Source organism: Neomonachus schauinslandi, chromosome 3 (assembly GCF_002201575.2).
Source record: "Neomonachus schauinslandi chromosome 3, ASM220157v2, whole genome shotgun sequence".
Taxonomy (NCBI): Eukaryota; Metazoa; Chordata; class Mammalia; order Carnivora; family Phocidae; genus Neomonachus; species Neomonachus schauinslandi.
The window spans coordinates 128,615,468-128,634,633 of NC_058405.1; positions in this window are offsets into that span (position 1 = coordinate 128,615,468).

Sequence of the window (19,166 nt, forward strand, 5' to 3'; positions counted from 1 at the left end):
AACTTTTCCTTTCCCAAATATTTCAAAACAGGGAGTACAAAAACCAGAAATTGCGAACAGGATCTTCAGTGAAACGATGAAACATTTATAACATCAAAATACAATATATGAAGAGAAATGCAGATGGGAAAATTAAAATAAATTATTTAGTAAAGTGAAACAAAGAAAGTCTAATCTAGTTGCCTATAAAGACTGATCTTGGTGAGAGAAACTAATCCTTTCTGCAGACAACTAGAAAATCTCAGGAATTGAAGAGACCTGGTTATCATACAAATGCGCAAGGTTGGGTGTATAAACAGGAAGTTATTTGAAAATCTTTAGGCCACCAGAGGTCCAACTCTAGCCCACTCTGCTAACTGTCCTCTTCCTCAATCATGGTAGGAGATACGTTCTCAAGGAAATTTGGATTGCAGTGGCTTGAAATCTGGGATACTAAACACAGAGGAGAATGAAGAGAGGTGCTGGACTGAAAAGAGGAACATTAATAAAAATTTATATTCTCAATGATAAGACTCTCCCCTCTGCTCCAGGTTCTTTCTCTTAACCAATACCCAGAATTCTAGTAGTTACATTTTATATTTCAGAAGAGAGATTCTAGGATCTTCCACTAGAAAACCTGATCTATCCCACAGGATAGACCCATGGATTCTGGCATTTTGGTGTCCTCAAGAAAAAAGTTGGCTAATCATCCTAGAATAAAGCCTTCTATTCCACAGGATTTATTCCCTTAACCCTCAGACACATACATAAATGTATAGAGTATCCATTTGGTTACTTAGGGATCACTAAACAAGAATCATTGAACATTTGAGGAATGTCTTTAGCATGACAGAGAGGAACTGAAACAAATCTATTGAAAGAAGTAATTCTGTGGACTTAGAGACAGAGCAAAGCATAGAAGAAAATTCAAAGACAATATAATTAACATGAGAAATAAGAGTGATATATCCTTGGAACAAGAATAGGATGCAAAAAAAAAAAAAAGAATAGGATGCCCTACTTTAAATGAACAATATATAAATGACCTCCTGGAATCTATATCTATGACAGATGATGATGGTGATGATGATGATGATGATGATGGTAATGTAGAAAGAGCTTGAATAATAAAATTGTGGAAACCACCAAAAATGTACAAAGAGATAGAGAGCAGTATATTAAAGATAAAATTAGAGAATAAATTCCAAAGGTTCAACCTTCAGCTGAAAGGAATTCCAGAAGAGAGCAGAGAGAATAAGTGAGAGCAAATTGTTAAATAAATAATACAAGCCAATTTCTTTGAATGGAAGGCCCTCAGTCTCCCAAGTGAATGGGCCAACAGAAAGCCAATCAGTTTAAATAAAAATAATTCCTCAATGAAAGAAAATTATCATAAAATATTATAATCTTTGGATAAAGAAACGATTTTAAAACTCCTAGACAGAAAAAAGTGAGTTAAGAGCAAGGGATGCTCAGTATATCTACTGCCCAAATCTTGAGTGCCATATCATTGTCCAATAAAATTAAGCAGGACTCCTTTGAGAAATGGCTGTTTCTAGGACTAGGGCAGGAAATATACAAGATGAATCTGGTGCATCTTGTAGCGCCAGAAAATAAAGAAATGCTAAAAAAAAATAAATACAACAAACAAAAAACCCACCTCACATTAATGGGGGTGTGTCAAAGCAAAGGGACTTGGAAGCCAACCAAAAGAGCTACTAATGACCAAAGCTAGAACAATTTGAGCAACAAAATAAAAAAGTAGTGTTGAATTATAACTCAAAGTATAAAATATCCGTGAGTCCATACTGATATAAATAAATGATTGAATAAATTAATAAATGTGGGAGAAGAAACAAATTTCCCATGCAAAAGAATTCTAAATAATTTATGTAGATAAACCACATTAAAGGAGAGAGAGAATAACTCCTTACCCCTGATGCGTGGGCTGGGCATAGTGACTTCCTTCCAAAGTGTAAAGTACGAAAACAAGGGAAAAGAGTAACTTTAAAGTGTAGAAACCTAACAAACATTACCTCGGCCAGGTGATCAAGGTCAACATCAACATTCATAAATCATGTTGACAGTAGGCACTCTTGATATGACTTGATGAAAATGGCACTTCACATCTGTCATCTTCCTCCCAAAACACATATCCCCAGACTAAGAGAAAAACATCAGGTAAAGTCCAATAGAGGAACAACCTACAATATACCTGACCAGTACTACTTAAAACTGTTAAGAATATCAAAAGAAGGAAGTCTCTGAAATTGCTACATCCAAAAGAAGATTAGGATATGACAACTACATGTAAATATGGTAAGCTGGATAGGATATCAAAACAGAAAAAAATGACATTATGTTAAAAAACAAAAGAAATCTGAATTATGAACTTCAGTTAATAATTATGTATCAATATTAGTTCATTAATTATAACAAATATATCATGCTAATTTAAGATGCAAATAAGAGGGGAAACTGTGTGGAGAGTAGGGGCAGTGGTAAGTGGGGACTCTGCATTTTCTTCTCAAAATGTTCCTTGGTAAATCTAAAACTGCTGTAAATAACAAAGTATTATTTAGGATGAAAGTATGATGAGCAATGGTATTCCCATAATCTCAAAGAACCTAGTCAGAAAATAGGTATTAGTTACAAAGGGAAAAATAGCAACTTTACAGTGGAGTATCCTGACAGAGGCCAACATAATGAAATGATCAAAATGAACATCACCAGTTATAAGACATGCTAACATCATGTTTGTTCTGATAAAATGCACTGAGAAGACATCAATACCACTTCTGTGGTATTTTGTCAAAAATGCATAAACTCAATTTAATCAGGAGAACACACAAGACAAACCCAAACTGAGGGATGGTCTTACAAAATAACTGGTCAGTACTCTTCAAAGGTGTCAAAGTCACTAAAGGCAAAGAAAGACCAAGGAACTGTCATAGATTATAGGGACTAAGGAGACACAACAAGTAGATATAATGTGGAATTCTGGATTACATCCTGTAGCAGTAGAATAACATTGGTGGGACTAGAGAAGTTCTAATAGATTCTGTAGATTAAGAACAACAATGAGGGATTGGGCTATAAATAAGTTTATTAGTAGCAGCTTTGGAATCTAGAAGGCAATGGAGTGGTAAATTCAAATTTCTAGAGTAAAATGATCTCCATTCTAGTACTTTACACACAAACCATCAGTTAATAATATAAGAGAAAAATGTAAATGGTTTTCAGGCATTGGACTTCTCAAAATTTATTTTCCATGCATTTTTTCATCTATGCATTCTTCCTTAAGAAATTATGAGAAATGTGATCTCTCCAAGAAGAAAACAATACAAAAATGCTCCTGGGACCCAATAAACAGGTTTCAAAACAAAGGGGCATTTCCCAATGATGAGAAGGAATGTGCCAGGGTGAAAGAGATGCACTGCATGTCCCAGGAGCATCCAGTCCAGATTAGATGAAAAGGTACATTGAAGTACATGGAGGCATTTTACAGAGATTTTGAAGGGTGTGAAATGGCTTAAATTTTTTTAAAAGTTAACCAATGGCTAAAATTTTTTAAAAAGTTATTCAAATATTAACTCTGCAAAAAACAAAAGTGCATATATGTAAGGACATACAATTATAGTACTCTCCTTGACCTAGCAGAATCATATTATGAAAGCAACCAATGTGGGTTTAATCAGTGTGATACAGCCACATTGGCAGGATGTTTGCATGGAAAGGGGATGAAAGAGAGGGAAAATGCTAATTTTTCCATAGTAGAAATGTGATACATAATATTTAAAATTGATTAAACATAAGAGAGCAGTATCTATATAGTATGTATAAATTCGGTAGAAGATTATATATGAAAATAGCATCAGGGTGCCTCAGTCGGTTAAGCATCCAACTCGATTTCGGCTCAGATCATGATCTCATGGATGGTGAGATGGAACCCTGCAGTAGGCTCCACGCTCAGCAGGGAGTTTACTTGAAGATTCTCTCCCTCTGCCCTTCCTCCCCTCTCTCAAAAATAAATAAATAAATAAATCTTAAAAAAAAAAAATACAGCTAAAATGATTTAAAGGGTTGCCTACTGGGAAGAAAAGTTAAGAAGATGGGTGGGTTTTGTTTTGGGCCTTTTAAGACTGTTTAACTTTTTACACTATGTTTATGTTTTACATTAATAAAACAAAATTAACTGAAAATAAGTTGATACATAATTTCCCAGGAAGTTATGATACTATCATGAAGATATAAACAATGTCCTTTCTCTCTGCCCATTGCTGTTTTATCTCTTTACCCTATAAACAAACAGACTTGAAATGAGAGATTTCACAAAACAACTATTCATGAGATGAATTTCCAAAAAGATGGCACCTCCATCTTCTCATCTGGGAAAATGAGAGGAACTTCCAAAAAACTACCAAATCTTAATTTGGCTCTTCTCTTGTTATATGAATATTGCATTTAAAGCCATATCCTGAGAAATTCACCTATACTTCTGTTCAAACTCCACCCCCACATTCAGTGGAGCCTGTCTGCAGACTCTGTGTTCTAACCTCCCCTCTGTTGGCAACTCTCTTCCAGAAGTAATTGCATCCCTTGCAGAAACAGAATGCAATTGTCTTTCGGGACCCCTGCTCCCCACCCCGCCCCCAAAATCACAGCTGATGGATAGAAAAAATCCTGAATGAACCAACAGTCAACTTGCAATGAAACATTTTAGGAAGGTTCATATCCTGCCAACACTGTCTCAATTTGTGCAACAAACATCAGCTAAGGTAAATAGTTGAATCATCCGAATCCAGCATTCTGAATGCTTGTTCTGAATGTTTATGTGAAGAAATCAGTTTTTTTCCCCTCAGCATGTTATTCAAAACAGAAAGAATTAACTATCATTTCATTCTGAGTCAGCTTCTGCCCCAACAGTATCTCAAACCATTTTGCCTCTTGCTTTATTTTCCCTTCAGCTGTTTATTCTTCAGTTTTTAAATCTTTAAGGATAGAGATAGCTACCCCAGCTATAGGCTTTCATATTACTTATTGTAATTAGGTTATTAGTTGTGTCACTATTTGTTCAATTGTATTTTCTTCCTAGATATATCTACATGTATGTATCTACATTTCCAGAATGTAACACCCAAGGAATCAGAGAACATACTGTGCTTACCACTGTGGCTCAGTATGACTTTGGAGATTTAAGAATTGTTGCATGTGTTACTGTAAAACAAGATAATAATATATCTGTGTCTAAAGTCATTAGGACGATTAAACAATGCAATGAATATAAGGCTCTTGACATAGTAATTGCTTAATAAATGTTATATTTTATTGTTATTCAACTTTGTACTACAGATTATTAAGGAACAATTAGAACAATAGCAGAACAACAATGCAATTTCCAAACATCTCCTTTAGAGTAAAATAAATATAGACAGGTTAAAGGAATAGCGTCATATTGCAATCAGACAGCATTCTTAGTAATTGTGACTACTTAATGCAAAGTGCAATGAGGATTTGGACAGGTTGGCAGAAAACAAATTGTGCATGATTAGTAGGAAAGAAAAGATTCCCAAATGTACTAAATGAATTAAAATTATTTGCCATTACCAGTGATATTTACACTACCTTTTTGTGGGTTTATTTTTTAAAAGATTTTGTTTACTTATTTGAGAGGGTAGGAGGGGCAGAGGGAGGGGGAGAAGCAAACTCCCCACTGAGCAGGGAGCCTGATGAGGGGCTTGATCCCAAGACCCTGAGATCATGACCTGAGCCAAAAGCAGACGCCCAACTGACTGAGCCACCCAGGTGCCCCTACCTTTTTATGCTTTTATTACATTAATTGGCATTCTTTTACTTCCACTCAAAGAACTCCCTTTAACATTTCTTGTGAGGCAAGTATGGGGTGATTAATTCTCTCAGCTTTTCTTTGTTTGGAAAAATCTCTATCCCTCCTTTATTTCTGAAGGACAGCTTTGATGGTTGTAGAAGTCTCATTTGACAGTTATTTTCTTTCAACATTTTGAATATGTTATCCTATTCTCTTCTGGCCTAAAAAGCTTCTGTTGAAAAATCTATCAGTAGTCTTATGGGGGTTCCCTTGTATGTAAGTTGTTTTTTCTCTCGCTGTTCTTAAAATTTTTTCTTTACTTTTTACTTTTGACAATTTAATTATAATGTGTTTTGGTGTTACCCTATTTGGGTTTAGCCTATTTGGGTTTTGGGGGGCCTAATGGATATGGATGCCCATCTCTCTCCCCAAATTTAAGAAGTTCTCAGCCACAGTTGCTTTAAATATGCTTTCTGCCCCATCTCTTTCTTTTGTCATTCTGGAATTCCCATAATGTGAATATTGTTTCTTTCCATTATATGCCATAATGCCTGTAGGCTTTCTTCACTCTTTCTCATTCTTCTTTCTTTTTGTTCCTCTAACTGGGTAAGTTCCAGTGCCCTGTCCTGCAGGTAACTAGTTCTTCTGCATGGTTGATTCCACTTTTAAAACTCTCTATTGAATTCTTCAGTTTAGCTATTGCATTTTTAACCCGAGGATTTCTTTTCTTTTCTTTTCTTTCTTTTTTTTTTTTTTTTGTGGTTGCTATTTCCTTGTCAAACTTTTCATTTGTTCATGCATTGCTTTCCTAATTTCATTTAGTTGTCTGTCTGTGTTTTCTTGTAGTTTACTAAATTTCCTTAAGAGGATTAATCTGAATTCTTTGATACTTCATAGATCTCTGTTTCTTTAGGGTTGATTATAGCAGCCTCATTAGTTTGGTGGTGCTATATTTACCTGATTTTCTGTGATTCTTAATTCCTTACATTGGTATCTGCACTCCTCTTCTAAAATTATTAAAGTTATACTTATTAAAGTTTTATACCTATAAAGTTAGGTCTTTCTTTGCATATTTCTGGTCTTGGTACGAGTAGATATTATGTAAAAATATTAAAACATAGTACTGAGCATAATGGGCTTATGTTAACTGCTTAATTAATACCTGTTGCTAAATTAGTTTATAATCACTGTTCTTACACAGTTTCCATAAAATGTAATATATTGTATAACAGAAAAATTTTTCCACATAGAAGTCATATTTAGCAAAAATATTTGGGGAAAGCCTGGGTGAAACCAAGAAGTTTGAAGCAGTATTACAGGACTTTTTAATATGACTATTCAAGACTGTCTCTCTCTCTATCCAGGCTTTCTTTTCTATTATGACCAAAATTGAGGTCTTTACTCCTTCCTAAGACGTACTTCTCTCCTTTCTTCCTGATTCTTTTTCTTACCTGCTTACTGGGATCTTGATCAATCACTTTTTATCTTTTTCTCCATCTTCAAATTCTCTCATTAGACTAACCTATAGATATGCTACACATTTCATCTATAGAAAAAGACACAAATGCACAAACCTAACAAGTTTTGCAATTAGGGGTGTCTGGCTGGCTTGGTCAATAGAACATGAGGCTCTTCATCCCAGGGTCATGAATTTGAGCCCAATGTTGGGCATAGAGATTACTTAAATAAATAAACTTAAGAGGCACCTGGGTGTCCAGTTCTTGAAATCATCTCAGGTCAAGATCTTGGGGTCATAGAATTGAATCCTGCATCAGGCTCCACAATGAGCATGGAGACTATTTGTGATTCTCTCTCTCCTTCTCCCTCTGCTCCTCCTCGCTCATGCTATCTCTTTCTCTCTAAATAAATAAATAAATAAACTAAAAAAAAAAGTTTCACAGTTAGTTTCATAAGATTTGTGAACCAGTTTGAAGCTCCTTTATTAATTGAAAGTAAGCAAACTCCTGGTCGACTATAGGCTACCATTCTCTTTCCTCTGCCACCTTCTCAAAAGAATAGTTTATACTTGATATTTTTGCTTCCTCTCCACTCATTCTTTCATTCTACTCTGGAATTTGGTTTTAGGCTCTTTCTCCCACTTGCTCTTGCCATGGTCACCAATAAGAGCCTCTTATATGAATAAAATACCTTGCAAAGACACACAGGTAGTGGTTAGTGTCTCCATAAATTGCCATATTAGTTTATCTTTCCTTTAATTTATATTTTCACAAATATTTTTCAAAGTTTACACTACAAAAGTTAAAATTGTACATGTTTTAATGCCAATTAACTGATATTGTGTATTATCATGTCTTATAATTCAGTAATTTTATTTTGTTGCAATTTTTTCCCTCTCTGGAAAATCATGGTGTTATATTAGGTACTGGAAGTAGGAAAGTACTGTATACAATTATAAGAAAAATCACTAAATGCCAGAATCAGTGGACACTTTCAGTTTCTATTTGGCTAACACCTCTTTTGTATTATTTCCTTCTTGAAACTGTAATTTTCCTTGTGCTTGCTGACACCACACTTTTCTGGTTCAATTTCTCTCACACATCATCTCAAGAGATCTGTTTTTATTCCAGCTCTTTTTCTAGTCCAGTGCTATCCAAAGGAAACTTTCTGCAGTGATGAAAATGTTTTATATCTGCCTGTCTAATAAAAATTGTCATTGGTCATACGCAGCTAGTATTTGAAATACAGCTAGTGAAATTGAGAAACCACATTGTAAAATTTTATTTTATTGCAATAGATTTAAATTCAAATAGTGACATGTGGCTAGTGGCTACCATAGTGGACAGTGTAGTGCTAGCAAACAGTGTGATCTTTGAGAAGATATTTTTTTCTCAGTCACTTCATTTGCAAAAAGTAAAGGGGTCAGAACAATTGGTTTCAATGATACTTTCTACCTCTAAATTTTTTCTTGTGTTTTTTTCTCATAGAAAATGATTTCCTAAAAACATCAATCCCAAAGATTTTCCTTTTCATGCCTTGAAGCAGCTTAAATACTCAGTTATTGACATTTATTCAGACAGCATTTGCACAAAGGAAATGGAAAGCCACAAATTATAATTTAGTTGCTAAGAGAGATTTTAAAAGTTCTCATCAAGAAAACAAATTGTAACTGTGTGGTGATGGATGTTAACTAGATTTATTGTAATTATTTCTCAATGTATACATATATTGAATAATTACGTTATACACCTAAAACAAATATGTTACATGTCAATTGTATCTCAATTAAAAGAAGAAATTATAGAAATTATAGTTTGCTATTATAAGAGGCATATATATTAGCTGTCTGTTTTAATTGAACTAGTAAGCATTGACTTAAATAAGATAACACAGGAATGATGTTTAATTTAATAATTATTCCATTTGAAATAGTTATGAACTAGTACATTATTTCTTAAGGAATTAAGGAATTTTACTCAATATATTTTTCAAAGATCTGCATACGGTGGGCATTTGAGTATATGTGACTGATTAAAAAAGTTTCAAATTAAGTTTTTCCTTTAGATACATTATATTTTAAATAAGAAAATGCCCTAGCGCCCCCTGCTGTTCAAATTAAGCCTTATATGCTACACAGTCGATGTCCCTCCACCCTATATCCCCATGGTTTTATTAAGCTTTTTCTTATAGGAAGTACGGTGTTGTGCAAAATTTTGGTTCAGATAGATCTATTTTATTGCAACTGTGACTTTGGTGAAATTAATAATTATACATGATATGTTTGAGTTGATTCAATTGGTATATCTGAAATAATTCCTATCTAAAATCAAATTTCAGAGTCTGTGTTGGCTCTCTTTATCTCACTATTTTTCTCCTTCTTTCCCTTACTCCTTTTCTACTCTCTCCCTCTCATTACTCAGTTTATATATACATTTCCACACATTTGCTGTGATGCCCACCTTCATTTAGCTTTCCTTTTTTCTTGTTCAGATTAATTGTAAAGAACAGCAAAAATCAGATGTTATTAGATATTCAGAGCTGACAATGATCTTTAGATAGCATCTAGTTCAACTCTCTCACTGTAGAATTTAAGATATATTTCATAAAGGACATTGAAGATAACAGATGTCAATGATAGAGTGCTAGATGTCCTGCCCACTCAGGCCTTTTCATTCTTAATTCCTCAAAGGCAAGCAGAGGTAGTTTTCATTGTTAATTTTATACACAGATATTTGTAGGATACCTATTATGTGCCAGATACTGTGTTAGCCACAAGGCAGACCCCTTTTTTCCCTCATGAAAAATATAGTTTTATAGAGGATACAGACAAATAAATTGAACTTACAGTACAATGTGATAAGTGCATTAAAAGAACAAATAGAAAGTATTATATGGGGGATCAAAAAAAACTGTTCCAGATCTAGATGACAAAGATCAAAAACACTTCTTGTCAAAAGTGACGGCTAAGCTTTGACCAGTGCAGCAGTTTTGACAACCCCTTAAGTCAGTTTGGTTGTAACTACAAGAAATTTGGCCATGAGGTATAAGAGCAAAGAATTTATATTTCTGCAGACTGTATTTGTTTAGAAGTAGGGATTGATGTGTAAAGAGAAAAGAAAAACAAAGAATCCACTGATTAAATAACTGAGGCTTCCCTAAACCCAAGCACAGGAAAAAGCTAGGAAAGAAGAGAAACAGGTAAGGTGGCAGAAAGGACATTAGAAGGTTTTTAAATCACTTCAGTAAAAAAAAATAGCACTAAAGTGCTTCAGAGAAAGAATCACATTTGAAATTCCAGACAGAGAATAAGGAATTTATATAAAATCAGTGCTCAAACTTTATTTTAATAAAATAAAGAATACAAGGAAACTTTTAATATATTTTGGCGAAGGGTAATTGCAAAAAAGTGACCATTTATATTGGGATCTAGAAAAAGAACATTGTAGGGCAGAATTAGTTACAAGATCCAGATCTTGTTTAAGAGAATAACACTTGTTTTAGAAAATTATATTTTGTATTTTAATGATAATTGAGAATTTGTCTTCTGAGACATCTACAACTGCAGATTTTGAAATTTATACAAATGCTGTAATTGTGACTAAAAGAATTTTCTGCAGATAATCAATAGCAATTGCTTTTTGGCTTCCCCCCTTATAGTCATTAGGAATCAGTATTTGTAATGGCACAAAAATTAGTCTTGCTGCACTTGTAATGATTTTCAATAGTCCAAGAGCAAGGAAGAAAAACTAAAAATGCATTTAGAGAGTGAAGATAATGTAAGAAATATATTACTGCTTAGGCAATTCTGTGAGTTTTGGGGACTTTGAGACTAAGAAGATTATGATTATCTGAGAACTCACAATTACATCTGAAACATAATATTTTCATTTTACTTAAAACGAGTTATTTAAATATATATATAGTTGAAAATTTTATTGATATTATTATATATAATACATTCTTAGCTCAATCTCAAACTTACAATATTCATTTCATGGGGGGTTAATTATTTATTGAAGTCAGAGGCATAATGGAGTATGTGAATAATGCAGTGTATTGTACTTTCAACAATTTGTTTGTTTGAAAATAGCCTAGATTCTCTTTTTAGTGGGGCTCCTCACTCCTCACCCAGTTCCTTCATTCCCTGTCCAACTAAGATCTGGTTATACTTTACTCATTTTGAAACTTCAAAGAATCCTAAATTTCTTACTTGGGTCTCAGTTATTTGGGGGGCAATTCAGCCTACGTTCCTCTGACATTTAACATGGTTGAACGATAATGCCTGTACTTAGGTAACTCTAGGCTTTCCTGTGTGTAGGCAAGTAACTAGACCATAAATAAATAGGCCCCTGACTCCAGAAGAATGCAGAATACCATTTTTTTAAATTAAAAACATTCCCAATTCTGCAGGTTTGAAGTCCAGTTAAAATGATCATTTAGAGTATTCTTAAAGGTGAAATGAATTTATTAAAAGGCAGCACAAAAGGAACAAAGGCACTGAAAATACGGAGCTTTGCCCTGATGACTGTTAGTACAGCCAAGATTCATGGAGCCCAAATTATATGCTGAGCTAAAGGCTCTTAAGGGAAGTAAGATTATCATCTGAACATAAGTAGTGAGTCCAGGTAGACTTATACCAGGGTCCATGTTCTTTTTTTTTTTTTAATTTAATTTATTTATTTGTTTATTTATTTATTGACAGAGAGAGCAAGAGAGGGAACACAAAAAGGGGGAGTGGGAGAGGGAGAAGCAGGCTCCCCATTGAGCAGGGAGCCCGATGTGATGCAGGGCTTGATCCCAGGACCCTGGGACCATGACCTGAGCCGAAGGCAGACGCTTAATGACTGAGCCACCCAGGCGCTCCTACCATGGTTCATGTTCTCAATCCCTAGTGGATAACCTCTTAACCGTTAGATTCTAAGCCAATTTATAGTTCTCCAACTTCTATTTGCATAAAAAATAGCTTAAAAAGAACTTACTGCAAAACTAGAAGATGTGGATGGAGTCCAGGGATTTACATTTTAACTGCAGCCCAGATCACAGGATTTGATATACTAAAGTACTGTGCTATCCTGGTTTGGCAGTGATCGTGAATATAATAATGGAGTCATTTTGTACACATGAGCATCAGTCATTTGTTTCCTTTTTTTTACTTTATTTATTTTATTTTATTATTTTTTTATTATGTTATGTTAATCACCATACATTACATCATTAGTTTTTGATGTAGTATTCCATGATTCATTGCATATAACACCCAGTGCTCCATTCAATACGTGCCCTCTTTAATACCCATCACCAGGCTAACCCATCCACCCACCCCCGCCCCCTCTAGAACCCTCAGTTTGTTTCTCAGAGTTCATAGTCTCTCATGGTTTGTCTCCCCCATTGATTTCCCTCCCTTCATTGTTCCCTTCCTGCTATCTTCTTCTTCTTTTTTTTTTTTTAACATATAATGTATTATTTGTTTCAGAGGTACAGGTCTGTGATTCAACAGTCTTACACAATTCACAGCACTCAGACATTGAGGAGGGTATGTGCTATGGTGAGTCATTTGTTTTCTACCAGTTGGAGGAGCTATCTTCTCCACTCAGTACCCTTCATCTCCTAAGAGCTGCCTCCACACATTACTGCCCAGCACCAGCCAAACTCCTTCCTAGGGATGCTCTGTTTTCTCCCAAATATTCACTTTTCCTAATGTAACTGCTTTGACTAAGCATTGGCATCTTCTTCGAATATTATGCCAAGAGTTGGAAGAACATAATACTCCTCACAGGCCCACTGGGACTGCTGAGGAGAAAGTGTTGAAAAGCAACTCTTTCCAAGCTTTTTACTAAAAGCCATAAGTGACAAGTTAAATTCTAATCCATCTTCTAAACATGATTAAATGGAGATGCTAAAAGGAATGGAAAGAAGGTAGCAGTCATCTCTTATGGTAATAACATCATTTCCAGTTTCATCATAACTTGGATATAAAAGAAATGTTAGGGTGCCTGGGTGGCTCAGTCATTGGGCGTCTGCCTTCGGCTCAGGTCATGATTCCAGGGTCCTGGGATTAAGTCCCGCATCAGGCTCGCTGCTCGGCGGGAAGCCTGCTTCTCCCTCTCCCACTCCCCCTGCTTGTGTTCCTGCTCTCGCTGTCTCTGTCTCTGTCAAATAAATAAATAAAATCTTTTAAAAAAATAAATAAAAGAGAAATGTTAAACAACTTGTAAAACTAATGAGCATATTGGTCATTTTTATTCCTTACTTCTAATCACCCGTTCTCTACTTTCATTCTTTTCTAAATGTATTTCTTTTATTTTTTTAAAGATAAAGATGTTCTTTTTCAACTCCTTCTCTGACTGCCATTTACATAACTGTAGAAGGACAGATAAAGCAGATAATAGGAAAGGGAAGGCAATTTACATCTACAAATTGTTTAACTATCTCATAAAACAGATTAAAATAATTACATAATTACTGTCGAAAAAAGGCCAGCTTCTGCCTTAACAGAACTTATTTCCCATTTAATATCCCATAGAAATTACATTGACCTCTTTCATTGTAGTTTTAGTAATAAGGAAGGAAGTTAAACTGTTTCGAAAAAGGCTTTTCTCTTTTTCATCTCTGTTATTTTCTCTTTTCTAGACCACATTAAATTTAGACTCAAGTTTCTAAATGCTACTGTAGTAGACAGAATGACATCCTCCTCCGTCACCAAAGATGTCCATGTCCCAATCCTCAACACCTGTCAGTATGTTACCTTACCTGGCAAAAGGGATTTTGTTGATGTGATTAAATTAAAGATCTTGTGTTGGGGAGACTACCCCTCCATCTGAGTGGATCCAATGTAATCACAAGAGTCCTTATAAGAAGGAGACAAGATATCAGAATCAGAGATAGTTTCGAAGATAGAAGAAAGGGCCATGAACCCAAGAATGCAGGAGGACTCCAGATGCTGGAAAAGATGAGGAAACAGATTTTTCTCTAGAGCCTCCAAAAAGAATGCAGTCCCCGGACACCTTGATTTTAGGACTTCTGACCTCCATACCAGAAGATAATGAATTTGTATTGTTTTAAGCCACTGTGTTTGTGATGTTTGCTACAACAGCAATAGGAATTTAATACCCCTATGGTATGACCATAACTTTGGTTTTTGTTTGTTTGTTTGTTTTGTTTTAAGGTTGGCAAAGGAAAAAAGAACTAGTATTGATTCACCTAAAAGAGTCGATTATTTTGCTATTGCTGAGGACAGAGAATTAAAGCAATTCTTGGAATATTCTAAAGAAATCCAATTTTGTTTTGTTTTGTTTTCCGAGATGGTTTAAGTGGCTTAAATGTATCTTAGTTTTTCAAAACTGAATTACCCCTGGAGGAGTAAGAGATTGATAGTGGGAGAAGGCGAAGAGGCAATGTAAATGTAAATACCTGTAGACATTGATTTAGATATGTGCTTTATTCATGAAGTACCACATATTTTATGCCATTGTTTTGATTATTGGAGGAAAAAAAAACAATAGCTCCTGAGAGTTAATGATATAAATCCAAGCATGTAACTGTTTGATATACAAACTTCACTACCTAAAAGGCATTCTGGAATTACACTGTTCAAACCAAACTTTTTTAGCAAATTAGAAGCAATGTTTACAATTTCCCGTGTTAATTACTCCCTTTTATCCACACCCGAAACTACAATTCACATTTCAAATTATATACTTTCTCCTAGAATACAGTCTTCTATTAATTTACCCATAACCTAAAATTTAATTTCAGTTTATCTAATTAATAGATGCTTATCTTTTTTCATTTGTTGTACATCTAATCTGATGTGGAGAATAAAGGCAAAAGAAAAAAAATTAAATATCCTTACAACCTACAGCCCATTGACAAGTCCTTGAGACAAGTCCTTGGGAGAGTGATCTTCCTCTAGGAACAAAACTACCCTGATGCTAATACTTTGCTAAGGGCTGGGTGGCTAAGTAGCTCAGTCAGTCGTCTGCCTTCGGCTCAGGTCATTACCTCAGGGGCGTGGGGTCAGCCCCTAGTTGGGCTCCCTACTCAAGGAGGAGTCTGTTTTTCCCTCTCCCTCTGCCCCTTCCCTGCCCCCTTTGTGCTCTCTCTCTCAAATAAATCAATAAAATCTTTAAAAAAAAAAATACTTTGCTAAGGGCAAAAGTTAACCTTAGCTTAACATTAGCCTGACCTCCAGGATCCTGTGAGTGTCCTTTAACATATAAAAATTCCTTTGGAAACTTCCTTTATCTCTACCCTGCAAGTTATATGTTGGCAATCATAGGGACCACTGATATACATCTGAAGGGTCTCATGACAGATTTTACTAGACAGTAGTAAATGACCTTTTCCCAACAACAGCGCTACTCCTCACAACCCCAGTACAGCTCTTTCTGCCCACAGGTCCTGTCCAATGCTTTCATAAAACCATCCTTTTGGCACTGAAAACACCTCAAGAATTCTTTCTTGACCATTTGCTCTGAACTTCAACATTTTCACATCATTATCCATCTATCTACTGGTCAGAACTTTTCCAAGGCTGATTAAATATATATTTAAATAATAGTGGAAAGGATTCATGTCGTGGTATAATTTTATTTTATTTTATTTATTTTTTGGTACATTTTATATTCAAATACAACAGGTTTTTTTCCTTAAAAAAAAAAAAAACCTCTTTCTTTATATATTATTACTGAACCTATGTAGATGAACCAGAAATAATTCCAAACTGTCTTCTGACTGTGCTTGTTAAATGCTGTGTGATTAGCAAGTTTGAATCCTCAAATTTAAGAAAACAAACTTTTTATGTGCCAGACATTTCTCTCACCTCTGTTACAATTACCCAGGCAGAATTCTCACATTCCAAAGTTTCATTTTCCTTGTAGCTGCAGAGTGCAAACTGACAGGCTGTGATCTCACTAGATGAGGCCAAGAGAATCTGTATTTCTGCCTGATTGCATGAAAGCAAAGTTCTGATGACTGTCCCAAGCCCTGTGCTTAGGCAAGACTTTTAGATTCTAGAATCTAAAAGGAGCTATTTAAAATGTTGTAAACAAATGAGGTTTTTCCTCAGTAACTTATTGGCCTGACACCATATTTTTCAAAGAATGTATCTTTGTGCCTGAATTACATTCATCTTACATACAGATGAACATTTGAACTCCATGAAAACAATTCTTCCTTTAATGTCCTCGTTCTTGCCTTAATCATCACATTGTAGTTGAACTTCATCATATCAAAGAGTTCATTTAAGTGGTGACTACCATTGACCCTTGTAATTCATTCCAGTCTTCTGCAATTTCACCTTGTTTCATTAGGTTCAGTTCCAGCCTGTTTCATGATCATATTATAATTTGTTAGTCTTCCATTAACTTCATTATAGGCAATTGTTTAAGAAATTCTCTTAAAGATTTGTCAAATGGAGGGGAATTCAACAGATTTTAGAGTTACTCTGCCTTTGGGTATACTCTAGGCAGATAATAACATTTCAGAAATAATGTGGACTCTCAAGTAGCCTCAGGCATGTATTATAATTTTTATGGTTCCTATAGTCAGGAGGTTTGAGTGAGCCTAATTATTCACTCTTCCCATCTTTGGGAACTTAACCAATTAAAGTCAGACAAGAACCCAGTAAGTATTAAAACAGGTTCAGAAATTTTACTAGCAAAACTGGATTGAAGAACATAGCAGGGTATTTCTATCTTTATTTTCAGCCTCAAGTCTCTGATCTGTCCATCACATTGCAGGCAGACAAGCTGGGCCTAAAAGAAGCCCTGCTTCTTCAGTTTATTCCATGGAATTTATAGGAGCAAGCATTTGCTGTGCTTGGACACAACTCACTCCAAAAGGACAAGAGAGAGTGGGTCCATGCTGCCTCAGTTATAATGCTTTGGTCCTAACCTGATGATTATGTGATTCAGGGGATGGTGAACTCTTAGTTGGAATGTTCACTTCTTCCACCATTAGGGAGAACTCAATGCTGGAGCAAGGTGGGAAGGGAGGATGGGATGAAGTATTGCTTCCTGGGAAATGGAGTGGAAGTGCCTTCAGAGAAATATGGACATGTAGCAATAACTTCCTGAACCCTGAAAAACACCTTCATGTGCTGGGTATATGATACCGTGATTCCAAGTATTGCTGTGGAGCTCTTTAGAACTTGAACTCAGCAGACATGACTTCAGATCTCAAACTGCCACCTTTCAATTAGAACATTAGGCAGATATCTTAAGTGCCTAAACCTCAGTTTCTCCATCTGGAAAAGGGCAGTGATATCATTACGTACTTCATAGCGTTGATGTGTATATTAGGTGAGAAATTACACTTAATAAAATAAAATAAAATATATAAAATGCCTAATCTGTAGAAAGGCCCCACCAAAGTGATAGTTATAATAGTAATTATAATAATTATTTTATTATTATCTTTACTATCATTCTCAAATGGATATGTTCTTTGTTTTGAAGTGAATTTGCTTATATATACTCACAAATAGATCTATGGTCCCTAGTCAGTCGAACCCAGGGTCAGTAAAACAGCCCATAGGCTAAATTCATCCCCAAATCTCTTTTTTTTCCTTATAAACAAATTTGTATTGGAACACAGCCATACTTTTTCATTTAAATGTTTATGGCTGCTTTTGAGCAACCATGGCAGAGTTGAGTAGCTGGGACAAACATCAGACACAATCCAGCTCACAAAACCTAAGGTATTTACTTTTGGGCCCTATAGAGAAAAAATTGGGCAATTACTCCTAACCTCTGTGCAGGAATATGTGAAACAACACCCATGTTGGGTGGTAAGAAGCTCTTATGGCAATTCAAAATTAGATGGAGTATTGATACACTTTGAAAAAGTTATTAAAAATGTTAAATTTCAAAGCCTCTGATTTGGGTTCATGGAGTAGTCAGACTTTGAAAACTTTGCTGGGATGACTTTGAAATAATGCTGTGTTTGGCCCCTTCAACCAGACACAAATAGGCATGTTTTTGTTTTATATTATTGTTTCTTAATAAAACATTTTTAAGCGAATTGGTTCTTTACATCTTTACTAATTTTCTTTCCTCATTTGAGATTGTCATTCTTTTTCTAATAGCTTGAGATAAATACTAATTCCTTTATTTTTCATCTTTCTTCATGAATAATGGAGTATTGTGAAGGTCAAACTTTTTTTCAATCCTGCTTTTTCTAGATCCCCTAGGTTTTGCTATAAAGTATTCTCCTTTTCATTGTTTTTTAGTTCATAATTTTACTTTTTTGTTCCCTTTGATTCAAGAGTTGGGTGTGCCTCTTAATTCCTAAATAATTATGAAACTTTTAAAATTCTTTTTCTAGTGTTATTTTATTATGAGAATGTGATCTACAAACACGCTACTTTTGGGATTTAAGATACTCATTTTAGCCAAGTGCATGATTAATTTTTGTAAATGTTTTATAGGTATACAATAAAGATTATTCTCTATTTGGTGAATTTAAGCTCCCTCTTCTCCTAAATATAGCCTAGTTATATAATCAAATATATTTATTTTATTATTCATAGCCTCTAGGTCTTCATTTGTTTTTTGTCTATTATCTCAATCCAGCTCTAAAATGGTTATTATTGAAATATACTTGCACTAAAAGGAAAAAAAGCACAATATGTCCTCATTCGTGCATATGTAAAATTGTCCTTAGATGTGTTGTGAACTTTGTTATTTCCAGGTGTTACGGCCATCCTGACTTTCATCACCATCTCATTGTTATTTTCAGCAAATCAGGGTTTCTATCATCTCAAACCTTCCTATTTTTAAAGCTCATATATGAAAGAGCACTTGCACTGATTGGCTCTGTAAGTATTAGGCAAATTCCTTAGATCTAAGAATGTTTCTCTTGCATTGCTGTTTTTCAGAACAGCAACTAAGAAACACAAAGC